At 45.3% G+C, this 13,941-nt stretch overlaps 1 long non-coding RNA gene across 1 annotated transcript; it reads left to right on the forward strand.

The window, feature by feature from the left end:
• Positions 1 to 274: 274 nt before the first annotated feature.
• Positions 275 to 12,895, forward strand: LOC116279714 (uncharacterized). Its single transcript, XR_012066571.1, has 2 exons — positions 275 to 1,138; positions 12,581 to 12,895. It is a non-coding gene; the product is annotated as an uncharacterized lncRNA (long non-coding RNA).
• The last annotated feature ends 1,046 nt before the right edge of the window (positions 12,896 to 13,941 follow it).

A 13,941-nucleotide genomic window follows, 5' to 3' on the forward strand; every position in this document is an offset into this window, starting at 1 on the left:
CGCGGCCCCCGCCGGCGCCGGCCCCGGGGAAGCCCCGCTCCCCGCCAGCCCCCGGCCGGGCCTCGAGCCCGCCGGCCCAGCGGCCTCCCGACCCCAAGGCCGGAGACCCGCGCGCTCCGGCCCGCGGCGGCAGCCTCCCCGGCTCCCCTTCCGGCAGACAAGCCCCGAGCGCTCCCACACTACGCCGCTGAACCTAACCCGAGCCTTTCCCTAAGGGCCGAACCCAGGCGGCCCCGGAGCAGAAAGCAAGCCGGACCGAGGGGCTTACCTTTAACAGATTAGACGTCGCCATGTTCCTTCAACTTAGACTCTCGCGAGACGCCGCGAGATTTCGTGGCGCTGCAGGCCAGGCCGCCGCTGCAGGCCAGGCCGCCGCTGCAGGCCAGGCCGCCGCTGCAGGCCAGGCCGCCGCTGCAGGCCAGGCCGCCGCTGCAGGCCAGGCCGCCGCTGCAGGCCAGGCCGCCGCTGCAGGCCGGAGTCCCCACCTGGGCCGCTCCGGGGATGTGCGGGCGCCGGGACGGCGTGCCCGCGGCGCTGACCTCGTCCCAGGCACCTGGCGCGTCCTGGCCCTTTCCCCCTACATGGTCAGCGGAGCTTCCCCACGCGAAAGAGCTCACGCAAACGCTCGGGGAGACTGCAGCGGCGAATGGTGAGGAGGTAACGGGAGCCGACCCGAACGGGAAGAGGAAGCATCGACTCCAGCACGGGCCTCCCCACTGCTTCGGACTAGTCTGTGCGGCTGCGCCCGCGGAGGCCGCCGGCAACGAATTGAGCTCGGCTTCGGGCCCGGCGGCTCGGGGTCGGCGGCCGCGTCACGTGACGCGGCAGGCGGGGGCGCGCTCGGGAGCGAGCGTGGGAGCCGGGCCGCTTCGGGGGGCCGGGCGGCTGCGGAGAGGGCGGGAGCGCGCCCTCTGCTGGCGGGCCTGGCCGTCTTCCCTCGTCCCCCGCCTGGGGGTGCAGGGAAATGCCTTAGCCGGAGTGAAATGCTTGTTACAAAAAAGGAGCCTTCAGTAAGAGCTGGCACAGAAGGCACCCACTAAATACTTGCTGCAGGAATGGATGAATGCACAGAGGTGTCAGCTATTACTGTTTCTACTCAAGACTGCCTGGCCCGTGAGTGAATCTTACAGTAACGATGGTAAGTGGAAGAACTCAGACAAAAAAAAAAAGATTACTGTTCTATGATTCAATTATGTAAGGTTCTTGGAATTGCAAGGCAGTCTATATGACAAAATTTTTTTAACTTTTTTTATTGACTTATATTCATTTTACAGTGTTGTGTCAAATTCCAGTGTAGAGCACAATTTTTCAGTTATTCATGAACATACATATATTCATTGTCAATTTTTTTTTGCTGTGAGCCACAAGATCCTATATATATTTCCCTGTGCTATATAGTATAATCTTCTTTATCTATTCTACATATGCCTGTCAATATCTACAAATTTTGAACTCCCTATCTCTTCCCACCCCCCTGCCCCTTGGCAACCACAAGTTTGTATTCTATGTCTATGAGTCTATTTCTGTTTTGTATTTTTTTTTTTTAGATTCCACATATGAGTGATCTCATATGGTATTTTTCTTTCTCTTTCTGGCTTACTTCACTTAGAATGACATTCTCCAGGAGCATCCATGTTACTGCAAATGGCGTTATGTTGTCAGTTTTTATGGCTGAATAGTATTCCACTGTATAAATATACCACATCTTCTGTATCCAGTCATCTGTTGATGGACATTTAGGCTGTTTCCATGTCTTGGCTATTGTAAATAGTGCTGCTAGGAACATTGGGGTGCAGGTGTCTTTTTGAATAGGGTTCCTTCTGGGAACTTTTTGAAGTGGGATTCCTGGGTCATTTGGTAAGTCTATTCCTAGTCTTTTGAGGAATCTCCATACTGTTTTCCACAGTGGCTGCACCAAACTGCATTCCCACCAGCAGTGAAGGAGGGTTCCCCATTCTCCACAGCCTCTCTAGCATTTGTATATGACAAAAAGTTTGTCAGTGGTTGCCTATCAGGTGATGGGCAGTATGGAGAGATCATAAGGGACACAAGGAAACTTGAGGTTGGTGGGTATGTTCATTATCTTGGTTGTTGTGATGGTTTCATGGGAGTAAACACATGTCAAATCTTACCAAATTTCCTAGTTTAATGTGTACCTTATTGTATTGTGTATTACACCTCTGTGATGCTGTTATTAAAAGCTATAAGTAAACTAAAATGTAATTGTAGATATGGGGAAAAAGAGTGCCTGGCCCTGAAATAATCTGTAAGAGGTTGTTCAGGTAATGAGTATCAATCTTGGATTACCTGAACGTACATTATCCTACAAAAACCTAAACCACAAGCCCCTAAACTTTAATCCCTTTAGACCCCAAACCACTGGCCAAAGAAAGAGAATATAATTTATATGTAGAACCCACAGTATACTTGATGTTGTATTATACATGTTTCCAAACAATATTCATTCACACATTCATAATATGGCAGAAATAAATAAGAGCTACAGAGTAAAGCAGGGAAGGGGGATGAAGTTTGCAATTTTAAATAGAGGGATCGAAGTAGATCTCACTGAGAAGATGGCATTTGAGCAAAGGCTTCAAGGAAGCGAGGGAGGCGGTCAGGACATATGTGGGAGGAGAGCATTCCAGGTATGGGGGCATTACAGGTGGGGAGTCGCCCACGGGTCAGAGGAGCAGTGGGAAGTTGGTGTGTTCAGAGCAAAGAGAATAAGGCCAGCATAAGGCCATATAGGGCCTTGTGGACCACTGGAAAGACTGGCTTTTATTCTAAGTGAGATGGGCAATCATTGCAGGCTTTTGAATAGGGGAATGGAGTGATCAGACTCCCATTTCAACGTGATCATTCTGACTGCTGTGTGGAGAATAGAAGGAGAGAGGTAATTTATAGAAGGTTTTTGTATTGCCTCATTAAATCAACCCAGTCATACCACGTAGGTGCCCCATAGTTTACCGTGATTTCTTGGAGAGTAATCTAGGCATGATTAAACAGTGACTCCATGGTAGGACAAGGATTCAGAGCCACTAGGCCTGTCATGTCCTGGCAGAATGTCCACATAGGCATGACTCTTAGAGGTCACCTTTGTTCTTCAGATGAGAAAATGGAGGCTTCTCTCTGGCTAAGGTCACAGCTAGGTCAAGGAAAGGTCCTTGTCCAGAACAAACTTTGTATATAATTACAGTTCCCTTTTCCAGTGAAACTGGGGTGTCTTCAACCCTAGTCCGACTCTGCTGCTTAAAGTGTAAGTTGATTGAATTATAGCCAACCTTCTGTACTGTAAAAAGAGTTAGGTGACAAACTGTGATGTAACGATTGAATCCGTAAATTAATCATCCAGCTTAAAGAATCCAATTAAGTATTTAATACCTGTTTGAGTATCTAGTATGTACGAGGCACTGGAAATACAGGATTAAGTGAGACAGACAAGACCTCTGCCCTCTTGGAGTTTATGGTCTAGTAAGAGAGCCGGATATTAAGCCTAGTTACCCCGATCACACGTTGCCTGATTGGAGTTGTGATCAATACTGCGAGGGAAAGGCACAGTGTGCCTTTCAGAGTGTACGGTTTGGAGGGGGACTACTATCTTATGATAGTGCTATTCCTATGAGCATGCTCTGAACCTTATGACTACTTCTGAAAACTGGGTTTAAAATATCCCACTGTTTAACAAGACAGTCCATTCTCCTAACTCGCTTGTTCTGGCAACATCACTGCTCACAAAAGTCTGACTCAAATGAATTCTCCGTTTCATTGACCCCCACCAATTCCTTATGATCTCTCATCCCCTCCTGTTTTCACTTTCTTCCTCATCCAGTTTAGATTCAATGACCCATCATCATTGAAATATTTAAAAATTTAAAATGCTTACATATTTATTTAAAGATAGAGAACACAAGCTCACGATACAAAATCCAGAAGGTGCTAAAAGGGATACAGTTAAAAGTAGGCCTCCCCTCCCCCTTTCTGGGGTAATGTGATGTTCTGCATTGGGGTAGGGATTTGGCTTATTCAGGTGTATGCATTTGCCAGAACTCAGCCAGTGTACCCTTAAGGTTTTTGCATCTCATTCAAAAGAAAAAAATAGTAAACAAAATCTGAATGTAGCTAATGATCTTCATGCTGAAGAATTTAGGGATAAATGAAGTTATGATTATTATTTTGCTTTGAAATGTATCAAAAGATGGATTGATGGTTGCAAAGCAAATATAGTAAATTATTAATAACAGAGTCTAGGGGTGGGTTTACTAGTGTTCTCTATGTAAAATCTTTCAACTTGTCTATATGTTTGAAATTTTCATAATTAAATGCTGTGGGCATTTTTTTGATAGTCCCCCTTCCTCCACTTTCCCCCAGGCACCCATTGTCTCTTACGCAGAGACAACTACGATTACAAAGTCCTTGCGCATCCTGAGGACATTCTGTGCGTAGATGCCCTATTTATGTGTGTATTTTTTTCTCTCCCCACAAATGATGGCACACTGCTTATGCTCTTTAACATCTTTTTTTCCACTCAGCTGTATGATGTAAATCACTGAAAAATATATTTGTGCTTATTTTTTTTCACACTTTCTTATAGAAATCCAATTACTGGCAGGCCCTAAAGCACCTGAGGCTTCCAGGATGTTTGGGATAGTTGCTTCCAAAATTGTGTGCTCTGAAAGGCCCATTTTAAACACGATAGCTGTAAAGCTAACGTTTTTCATTTGTAAGAAGCAAGAAACCGAAGCTTTTGTGCATATGAAGGGAGTATGTAAAATTTAATCAATAAACTGTTAATTAAAGAACTGATGAAAAACCAGTGGGGCATCAGGGGTTTTCAAGATTTTGGAGTGGGAGAGGGAGGAGGATGGCTCTCAGGGCTTCCTAGACTTCTGGAAGAAAAAAGAGCTCCCCTTGAAAGACGGCACCGCTGCCTGGCACCGGGAAGACAGCCCCACAGAGCCAGCCCTGAGCCTAACCGTTCCTGGAGTCTAGCTGTGTCCCTATAGCAATTTCTATCCTATTCCTCAACCAGAAGACTCCCCTTTGCTGGGCTGGAGGTGCCACCCACTGCCGGTGCTGATGGGTGTGTTAGCTGTCTTCCTTGGGAGAGGGTATCTCGGAGGTACATTGTCTTCTGTAAGGCAGTCCCCTGTACCTTACGTCTGCTCAGCCTGCCAGACCACTCTATTCGGGTGGCTCCCTCCTCCAGGGCCCCAAACACTCTTAACCTCCACTCCCATCTCCAGCAAGTGGGGCCCTGGACAAGATGCGGGGGCTGAGAGATGGAGAGGTAAGGCAGTGAGATCCCCACCAGAGAACCTAAGATTTCCATCCAGGGGTCAAGATCAGGAGTGAAGCTCCCACAGTCCAATTTGGACATGTTCCATAATCACTCTCTTGGAAATACCTGCGACAGCCTACCCTTTTTCTCCTCCATCATTTGTAAGTAAAATCACAGCCTTAAATAGACCCTCTTTATCTTCTTTGTACCCACACCCGAGTAGCTGAACGCTGCTAGAGAAAAGCGCAAAACCAGGTTGAGTGGTTTCTCCCTAAACTCACACCAGACCTCACGTGGGAACCTGACGCTACCCCACAGTCCTGTCCTGCTTCCCTCTGGTGGGCCTGCCCTTCCGCTCCTTCCCTAGTGCACCTGCTTCATCTCATAATCACTTACTCCCCTCCCCGCACCTCAGTGGGGTACTCCATCCATACTTCATCACAGAAATAAATGGCATCTTTCTTTTCTTCTCCCATGAAATCTTCAAACTTCTGTCCCTCCCTCTTTTAATCCCTCTGTCTTATTGTACTGTTGGCCAGGCCCCTCCTCCAGCCCAGTACTTCCACTTGTGTTCTGGATCCCATCTCAAAACTTCCTTCCTTCAGCCATTCCCCACCTCTTTTGTATCATCGTTTCCCCTCCTCTCCTATTTTATTCCCATCCGCATAAAAAACGTGTTCACAAGTGTGGAGCTGGCTGGCGCTCTCTGAAGCTGCTCCCAAGTTCATAAAAAAGCCCACTGCTGGGCTCTCCATGTGCCTGGAGCCGACTGACACCTTAACCCCAACTCCCCACTGCAGGACCCTTCGCACACCTGCATTTCTGCAAGATAAAAACATCTTCCCTTGATTTGTGTTTTCACCCTAACAGAACTAACCACCCTAGGAAATAGCCTGACTATACCCTCGTTGGACAGGTCTCACAGCACATCCTGCCCTCATTGTTCAGAGTGCTCCTGACAGATCTTACAACCAATCAGGTGCCTGTGCAGGAGTTGATCATGCAGCCCCTGCTCCTCGTGTGCACACCCCCTCCCCCCAGTAAAAGCCCCTGCACGTTCACCCTGGGTGCTCACCCAGGCACCTCTATCTGTGTGTTCTGCTGTTGCCTGTAACAGTGTATCTAGTAAACCTCCCTGTGTTCTTAAACCCCCTCGGTCTTTGGTAAATCCTTTACCGCCCACACCCACTGGCCCACCTTGTGTCCCGCAACAAAAAGCATCTTTCATGTTAAAAAGTATCCTTGCTTTAACTCCATCATCAGTTTTTACTTCAGGGCCCCAAGCAAGGAGTCCAAGACAGCTAGTGCTCCAAAAACCTGAACTCCTAGATGGGTTTCAGCAAAGCATTTTCAACAAGGTGAGGGAGGGCCATCCCAGGGTAAGCGATCAGCTTGTGCACAGTTCTCTGGTTGGTTGATGGTGAGATAATAGGGCAGTGTCCCAGGGGTTAACATTATCAGTCCTTAGGTTCCAATAAGCCTGGGGGCTGTGTGCTCATGCTCATCAAATTCCATTTGTTGGGGGATTTTCATATCTGTAAAACAACTCAGGAAATGTGCATCGGACACTGTTGTCTGGGTCCTTCAGAGAGGAGCTACAGCAGAGGACGTAGGGGAGGGGTCTGTCCCGGGAAGGCCCATGGGGTCCTGCTTAGTTACAGAACCACCCCGCCTGTAACTTGGTCGTTCTTCCAGACAGAATCACCTAAGGACCTACCTCTGGTGTTTGGATTTGGGGTGCTGTCCCCATTGCAATCGCCTGGGTAAAATCAGCTTCCTGACTTGGTGTTTTACCTTTGACAATGTGTAAAGCATGACTTCTGATCTTCTCTCTTCTTTAACAGCCATTTCCACGCCTTTCCCTGGTCCAAATGTATTTCTCTCTCACCTTCCCGAGGCTTCTCATCCCAGTTTTAAACCACTCTCCACCCAGCTGTTGACGTCCAAAACCTTTCTCCTTTCCCCTACTTCCCACAACCAATGCATCAGCAAATCCCCTCCATTCTGTTTCCAAAACATAATTTGACTCTGTCCATTTCTCTCTGTAATCACTGCCATCACCTTATTACAAGCAAAGGTAACTTCGATGGATCCCTAAATACGCTTCTTTAGTTCATTCCCTATGCAGTAGATTTGGGTTGGGGCAGGTGGAAGAATTAGTGTCCATGTGCTGTTGTAATGTTACCAAATGATACATTAGAGAGAATAGACCTAATTTGAGGAAATGAAAGATTATTCTTTCCAATAATTACTTTATTATTTTAAAATCAAGTTCTATATATTCCTTGTGAGAAAAATGTTTATCTCCACTTATCATGACTATCTTCTGTGTAAATCGTATAAATCAGTTAGTGCTTTGCTAATTTGGGCTTTTTAAAAAAATCATTATTGAATTTCATTTTTATTCATCAGAGAAAAGAAATTCACAGCTATCTTTTTGGGGTGTCTATCTTAAAGTATTGACCAATCCCTTTGATCAGAGGAGTTAATTTTATTTTTAAGTTTCAGAGAAAGATTAATCCACAACCTTATTGAAATTGTTTTGTTCATTTTTTAGGGGGAAGTGATTAGATTCATTTTTTTTTTTAATTTTTAATGGAGGCAATGGGGATTGAACCTAGGAAATTGTGCATGCTAAGCACACACTCTACTACTGAGCCATATCCTCCCCTGCTGAAAATGTTTATACATACTAATGGTTGAGAACCCTTGTATACTGCTAAGTGCATGTGCTTCACCAGAAAGAGAAAGAAAAATATCATATGATATCGCTTATATGTGGAATCTTAAAAATAGACACAAATGAACTCACAAAACAGAAACAGACTTACAGACATAGAGAACAAATTTATGGTTACCAGGGGGAAAAAGGGCTAGGAAGGGATAAATTGGGAGTTTGAAATTTGCAGATACTAACTACTATATATAACATAGACAACACATTTCTACTGTGTAGCACAGGGAATTATAGTCAATATCTTGTGCATTACTAACCCTGCTGAGTCTTAGTTGCCTTGTCTGTAATATTAGGATAAAAACAGCATCTCCATTATAGTTATTGTAAGGATTAAATATGACAGTGTATATAAGGTGCAGTGTAGTATAGTGTGTTACACGTGTGAGCCCTCAATAAATGTAATAAGACCTAATACATGTAAACTGCTTACTACATGCCAGGCACCGTTCTATGCACTTTACATAGATGAATATATTAAATGCTGGAGTTTAATCCCTCCTTGTGGAGACTTTAAGCATCACTTAAACTTTACATCTTTGGAGAGAAATCATCAAAAGTAGCTGATGGGAATGATGCAGTTACAAAAACAATGCAGAAGATAGAAGGGGGAAATTTTCAGAATCATTTTCTTGATGAGGAGAGCAGATGGCACGTAGTGCACAAATGGAGAGACGGGAGTCACACGTAGCAGCAGGATGGATGCAAAACAGTGGACGGGCTGTTGGAAGTGAGAGTTCTCTTCTGACTGCTTCTCCTCTCTGGCTGAAGTTGGAAGCCAGCTGATAGGATGTTGTGAGGTTTAAGAAGAAAAGAGAATAGGAAATAATTATTTTCAGTGGAGAAGGTGAAGGGCTAGGGAAATGCATTAGGATTTCTAGGTAGCCCCAAGGACCCACTAGAGAGCAGTGGTCCTGAATTTTGGTTGAGACCACTCCGCATAGCTAAGGAAATTAAGACTCAGCAGGGTTAGGCAATGTGCTGAAGGTTTCACGGCTCATGAGTGGCAAGACCTGTTTGGTTCTAAAGCCACATTCAGCTGCTCAGGCACAGACACTGAATAGGTACAGAATAAGCTGTAACCTAGGCTGGAGTGAGCATAGATGTAAAGGAGTATGATGGTTGACCATGGGATTAAACCTGAATCTGGAGGGTGAAGAACAGTGGAAAGATAAGAGGATCAAAGTACTGAGGTCTGGGTAAGCATGTGAGGATTGTTGGCGTCAAGATACAGGAGGGACCAAGCTGAGAGGAGGAGGTGGCTGAGGGTGAAACTGAGCTTAGGCTGTTATTGGTTGCAGTTATTGGCAATGAAAAGGGCTCACCTATGATCATGGGAGAGAATGGTTGGAGTAGGGTAGAGGACGGGGCCGCTGGAGAGCTAGAGGTCAGCGGAGCCAAGAAGCCAGGCACCCCAGGTGCTTTTTCGATGTCCTAGTCATATCTCCTTGACCTACTTCTGGTTTCAGCAGCAGCTATGGTAGAAGACCTTTCAGACTTCCCCTGACATCTTCCCACCTGAAAAGGGCCCCCTCCTTCTGCTTCCGACTCAAGGTCTTCTCTTAAAGCCCAGGAGCCCGCTAGGTTCACAAACAAGTACAAAGTACAGCAAGGATGGGGAAGGTAAGCTTCAGGGAACCACCTCCAACCAGCAGGGTTGGAAGCCTGTGAGTAAGCACCCCAGCCTCCAGTCCTTAGACGGACGCTTTTGTGGGACACTCAGGATGCTTCCCAGAGGTCTCATTGGACTTGAGTCCCCCCTCCCTTTTTTTTTTCACGGTAGTGACCTTGAAGCCACACCTTTACAGAGGCTTTTCCTCTTTCCCTATATCCTATTCTCCTTGCTCCCTGGTTCCTGCTTCCCGGGTTATCTCCCAAGCCCTTATTTCAGGGTCTACCTTCCGAAGAAACCTTACTAAAACACTAGGTTACTAATAAATCTTCTGTGGATATTGAAATCGCCAAGAATTATGAGAGGAGTCATGTTGGAGAGAATGATAGTGAGTCAGGATGTAAATTAAGGAATGAAGGAGAATGACCGGGGGACAGGGGTCAGTACACAATTGTGACAAGGAGGGTGACTGGATGGAGATAGTCCACTGACACCGGACTTAAAGCTGAGTGCTTTTAGGGCACAGGGGAAGAGGAGGATTTGGAAGCAGCAGTGGGGAGCAAAGAAGACCAGCACATGAACTCCAGGCCCAGTGGTACATCAGAAGGCAAGTCAGAGGTTTTAACTCCGGGATCCTTAACCTTGCGCTCTGGTACCCTCCAGCGACCACTGTTGGGCTTGCGGCCACTGCGGTGGAAAAGTGTTCAAAACTGCATCTCACTAGCTCCCCCCGTGGTACGTCAGTTAGCTACAGTGGCAGGAGCGGCCATCCGGGGTCCCATTGACTTTTTGGCTCAAGGGCGATTTAAAAGACCCTGAAAGGAACACACATAATTGCACCCCAACACTTGTAACATCTGTTTTATTGTCTATAATTACACATTCACTTTTCCAATAATAGAAACAAAAAAGCCTTTATCTTGCCTGATTAGTGCTAAGCAGCAAAAAGGTTGTTGGCCAATTGTTAACACGTCATTCATGCGATCACTTGCAAACTTCAACTAATTAGAGTTTCACTTTTAAATCCTACAGTACTTTTAGTTCAAGCTACTGTCTTTTAAAATCCTTATTTTAAAATTCTCAGTTTAGACAATTTACAAGATGAGGAGAGACTATGAAAGTAACACTGTAGTAATGGAATTTAGAAGGTTATCTTCTACATGAAACTCAGTTTTTTAATTTAATTAAATCTGAAGTGAATTGTCACAATATTTTTGCTGTGTCAAAGCAACCTAGTAATTATAGGACAACAGATGCGTCCTGCTGTATTTTTGCTTAGTAACTTAGTACTTATAAAAAGAACATATCCCCAGGCATCACAAATCTAGGCAATGAGATCATATCAATATTAATAATAATAATAATTAATTAATCAATATTAATACTAATTTTGCCACTTCTTCCATCAGCCTTCACTTCTGCCCCCTCACTTTTTTTTGTTTTATTTTGTTAGTCTCCAGGGCTTGCTTCAAAATGTTCATATCAACTCCGCTTGGAATCTTCAGCTCCATCACTTAGTTGAGAACCTACAGCAACGTATTAGTGATTTCAGAGAATACATGTACTTAGAGATGCTAATTAGGGGCCAGTTGAGAACATAAGGGGACAAACGGGGCTTAAAATATTTAAATCATGGTGGTAAAGCTATCCTGGAGAATACGTCTCTCTCGAAAGGGAGAGCGAGAGTTGTTTTTTCTTCTCTTCCCTCTGAATAGAACTTCCCTACTTAGTTGTAGGTGGAGCAGCTAGAGAACTACAAACCTCCTTCAACTCTTGCAGCCTAGAAGGGACCAGAGCCTGGAATCTACCCACTAGAATGCACAAGAATCAGCTTGCACTAGCAGGGACATCCTGTGACAGTTCTCTTTGATACGATTTTCCCCAAATTGATTTGTATATTCAGTAAAATTACAGCAAAATATATAATCTTTTTAAATAAAAACTTGACAAGCCAATTAAAAATGTATCTGAGACAAAAATGTGGAAGAACACCAAAAAATAATTTAAAGAAAAGAGGGCTTGTGCAACTACACATCAACCCACAGTACTTTTTCAATGCTGGGTGTTTTTTTTAACTTTTTATTAAAGAAAGTTTCATAAAAGTAGAAAAAACAGCACAATGAAACTCCATACACATAATGTATTAGATTCCTGTTGCTGCTGTAACAAGTTCCCATAAATTTAGTGGCTTCAAACAAGGCAAATTAATTTTCTTACCGTTCTGGAGATCAGAAGTCTACAATCGAGGTGTTGGAAGGGCTGGCATTTCTTCTGAGGTTTTCAGGAAAGAATCTGTTTCTTACCTTTTCCATCATCTGGTGGCTGCCAGCTTTCCTAGCTGGCGGCTGTCTCCTCCAACTTCTAAGCCAGCAGCATAGCGTCTTCTCTCTCCGACTCTGCTTCTGTTGTCACCGAGTCTTCTTTGTTTGACTTGGACCCTCTTGCCTCCCTCTTATAAGGATTCTTGTGATTACAGTGGGGCCCACCTGGGTAATGCAGGGTGCTCTTTCCTTCTCAAGCTCCTTAACTTAATCACACCTGCAAAATTCTTTTTGCCACGTAAGGTAACATATTCACAGGTTGTGGAGATTAGGGCATGAACATCTGAGGGGTGGCGGAGGCATTCCTTTGTCTTCCATCCATAGAAACAACTCATAATCACTCCAATTTACTTCTAATCTATCATTTTGAAGCAAATCTCTGATGCCCTATCATTTCATCCATAATCACTTCAGTGTGTATCTCTAAAACATAAGGGCTCATTTAAAAACCAGGCTATAATACCATTATCACACCTAAAAATCAACATTAAGGCAGTGATGTCTTAATCTCATTGTTTACTATTCAGGTTTCCCTGATTGTCACCAAATTCTTTTTTACGGTTAAACCAGGATCATATGGTCAATGTAATACATTTGGTTGATATATCCCTGAAGTCTCTTTTAACTTACAGATTTCTGTGGTGGACACTGAGATGCCCCATCCTGACCCCCTTCTGTGAAGGGCTTATTGCCTCAGCTCTGCTATCCACGGGCAACATCCAGCTGTCAGTTCTCTCCGGACTTGTCCCAGCCGCAGAGCCACCTCACCCAAAGCCACACCCCAGGCCACACCTCTTCTGGAAGGCCCCGTCTCTGGCAACTTATCAACAAAACAGGAATAAAGGCTCAACATCTCACCCTAACTGTCTCAGAGTCAGCTTCCTAGGAAACCCATCCTATGACAGCTGTTACCAGGAGGCTTTCAATAAAAGAGCAACCAAAATGAAGTTTTGTTTTTTGTTGTTTTTGGTTTTTGGGGGGGTTGGTAATTAGAGTTATTTGTTTGTTTATTTAATGGAGGTCCTGGGGATTGAACCCAGGACCTCGTGCACCAAGCACGTGCTCTACCACTTGAGCCATACCCTCCCCCCAGTAAAATGAGGTTTTGGAACTGAATCACTTCTTACTAGTATGACAAGGAGACCATCAAAGGTTAAAACTTGCCCCAGCAGTGAAGTGTCTGCGTTATGGCAGAAGAGAATGCGTTAGCTGGTGCGATACGTAAGGCATCTGAGGAACGTGTGCTCACCACATGGGGTCACCACAGTAAGTACAAGGACAGTGGTCCTGGGTGGCTATCACTTAGTACGAGAAAAAGATAATGAAAACCTGTGAGCAGTAACTGGCCAACTGGAAACAGTGTGACATCCAGAAGGCTCCCTGATAACTTACGAGGCTTTCGTCTCCTCCAGTGGGAGGACAGGGACAGCCAAGGACCGGGCCCAGGACTTAATCCTCAGAGGAAAGGAGTCTCAAAGAGAGTTAACCCCCCTACAAGACAGGCCTTCTACCCCAAGGTCAGGGCCGCAACTGAGAAAGGATGGACACATGGAGTGAAGTCACCTAGGCTGATGACCCAGAAAATCATAATTACCAGGTTCCCCTGGGCCCTCTGAGCCGAAAGTTCCACCCCCTCCCTATCTCCCTTGGCTTGTTGATGACATGGATTTTTTTTTCCCACAAGGCAACACGTGCCCTTTCTTGGCCTTAACTCAGGTTGAGTCACAGTATAACCCAGTCAACAATGTACTGGGCCTGACAAGGCAGGAAAAAGCCTGCATCCCAAAAGACTGCCAAGTATGAGCCGGCAGGGGCTGGGGGATTACGCGTGCTGTTGGTTCCTGAAGGTGCTTGACGAGCAGCCCAGAATATAAGGTTGGGTTGGGGAAATTTTATTGATCTGGGAGCATTTTCACAGGATACCGGATTTAAAACTCCGGCAAGGACCCCGGTGATGGTGCCAACTTTTCCCAGGATGCCTTCTAGAAACAGA

Source organism: Vicugna pacos, chromosome 33 (assembly GCF_048564905.1).
Source record: "Vicugna pacos chromosome 33, VicPac4, whole genome shotgun sequence".
In the NCBI taxonomy this organism is placed as follows: domain Eukaryota; kingdom Metazoa; phylum Chordata; class Mammalia; order Artiodactyla; family Camelidae; genus Vicugna; species Vicugna pacos.